Source organism: Rhea americana, unplaced genomic scaffold, assembly GCF_003343005.1.
Source record: "Rhea americana isolate MKP2758 unplaced genomic scaffold, rheAme1 scaffold_295, whole genome shotgun sequence".
Classification (NCBI taxonomy): Eukaryota; Metazoa; Chordata; class Aves; order Rheiformes; family Rheidae; genus Rhea; species Rhea americana.
The window spans coordinates 379,906-382,254 of NW_028186418.1; the positions used below are offsets into that span (position 1 = coordinate 379,906).

A 2,349-nucleotide genomic window follows, 5' to 3' on the forward strand; every position below is an offset into this window, starting at 1 on the left:
AAAAAAAAAAAAAAAAAAAAAAAGGAAAGAAAGGACAAACCTCTGCTTATCTATAGCAAAGATAGGTAGAAATGAAAGATAATTCCGATAGACTTATAGGGCATCAAATTAAAGCATTAAACAAAAGCTATTGCTGCATAACCATCAGCAGGGGAAGCTTCAGAGAAAAGATGGATCACACAGATTGTCTTTCATTGAAAGATCTGACACAGGGCTTTTGTTGTATTGCTCTGTTTCTGTAATGTCTCCCAAAATACCTATGGAACAGATAATACCTGTTTGGTTTACTAGGGAGAATGTAACAAACAGTTACAGAGATAGAAGAATAATCTCCTCACATGACATGCAGCTTATTTATATTTTTACCACTTACACTAGGTAGGCAGCAAGGTACCCTGCATGTAACCGTTGAGGCACCCAGAACCAATCAAACAGTACTAGTGAATATCTTMTTATATCCAAGCCATACCAAAGAAAGTAGTTTCTAAATGCCTTACCAGCTGCTTCCTGGAATACAAGATTTAGTCAAAAACTAAAGTCAAGTAGCACGTAAAACCGGCAACTTTTACATACAACATTGAGAAAGGTTTACACAAGAACCAATACAATGACACAACTCCAAATATGCAACAGCTAGAGTTAGCTGGAAATCCCAAGAAACTAAAAAGTAAATTCTCTGACTGGTTTTTGCAACTTTGACTGCCCTTAAAGCCACATATCCTTTAACAGACACAAAGAAGGGAAGAAAAAAAAAGGACAAGAGAGCTAATGAAAAGGCACAAGAGGTTTATTGGGACTTCTGAAAATAGAAGTCAATAAAAAGAAACAAATGTAATAATTACTGTCTTTTGCCCATTAGTCTTCATGTTTATTCTTTATTTCTGGAGTGGGCAGTGTGAAAGATCAATTAGATAAACTGCCATAATAAGAATCCCAAGTAAAGGGACTTTTGGAAATCATCCTCATAAGAAGGAACTCTGAATTTTCAGATTTCAGAAAGTATGCAAAGTAAATGATACTCCCACCTTTACGAGATGCACTGTAGGTAGTAGAGCTCACTGGCAAGTGAGCTGTACTGCAGTACTAGGCAAGACTGAAACTGTAACTAAAATCATTAAACAGATAGGTAAACTTGAATAGAAATAAAACAGCTACCATAAGAGAAAAAGTATATCTACCAACRATAATCATAAAAATATCAACAAAATAGAGGTTATATAAGAACAAGTTTTCTAGCTTTTCATACGTCTAAAACCAAGCATTCATCTTGTGTTTTTGTCTGTTACACAGCTTAGTGGCCCAGAAGGTAAGGGTGTGTCTGTGTTAGAAAGACCGGCTCTGCTGCTGTTAAATTGTACACCCCTACCACTGGATAAAAATAACAACGGTTTAAGGATGAGAAGGGGAAAAAAAACAAAACAAAAAAAAAGGTTATCTATGATGAAAGGTAACTAACTGCAAGGACCAGTGCAACTCTCAGCAGAGTTCTGATGTAGATCCATCCCATGCTCCACGATCTGGCAAAGTAATAGCCAAGAGGACAACACCATCACATAAGTAAATGCACTTGAAGAAAAGATCTGAAAACCTGCTTTATCACTGAGATCACAGCTATCTTCCACTAGGAAAAGGGAGAAAGAGAAAAAAAAAGAAAAAAGAAAAAGAAAAAAAAACCCTCTTCCATCAATCAAAAGAAGTTTAAAAGGACAGAATACACTTAAAATAAAATGTAAACTGAATCTTTGAATTCAAGAAGGAAACATGAGCAGTAAGTATGCGCAGCTCAAAAACATCTAGCCAAAGTGCACTGGTCCAAAAGAACATACGACACTTAAGTGAATGACAGAACTGAGTGAAAGACCACATAAAGCAATGTGACTAATAGTTACACACACGCTTGGGACACTTTGTCCAGCCCCTGTTTTCTTCCTCTCCTTCCCCATCATGGGACGCAACAACCACAGGAGACTCGGAGACAGAACTAAAAGCTGAAGCTTCCGCACAAGAAAAAATTGTGGAGCTATTTTATTTCTGTCATATTTATTCCTCTTTGATTTTCTAGGTAGAAATTACATAGTGGGGGGGGGTTGGGGGGTAAAGAGCAGGCTCCTCATTAGGCCTCGTTACAACGAGGGGAGGCAAGATCCCCAACGTCGCTGCCTCCCGACCCCGCGGAAAACAGTTTAAAGGGGGAGGGGGGAKGGGGGAACAAGCCAAAACCAAAAAACAGTCACAGTAAAAGCCGGCGGCTCCCCGCCGGCGTCCCGGGCCGGGCGGCCGGCCCTGGCCCTGGAGGCGCGGACCCAGGCAAGGCCCTCGGCGGCACCGGCCGCCCCCGGGAGCACCCGC

At 40.3% G+C, this 2,349-nt stretch overlaps 1 protein-coding gene across 2 annotated transcripts in view; it reads right to left on the reverse strand.

The window, feature by feature from the left end:
* The window catches only part of PITPNA (phosphatidylinositol transfer protein alpha), a 25,727-nt gene that overhangs the window by 22,935 nt on the left and 443 nt on the right, over window positions 1-2,349 (reverse strand). The gene's annotated exons all lie outside the window — the stretch shown is intronic.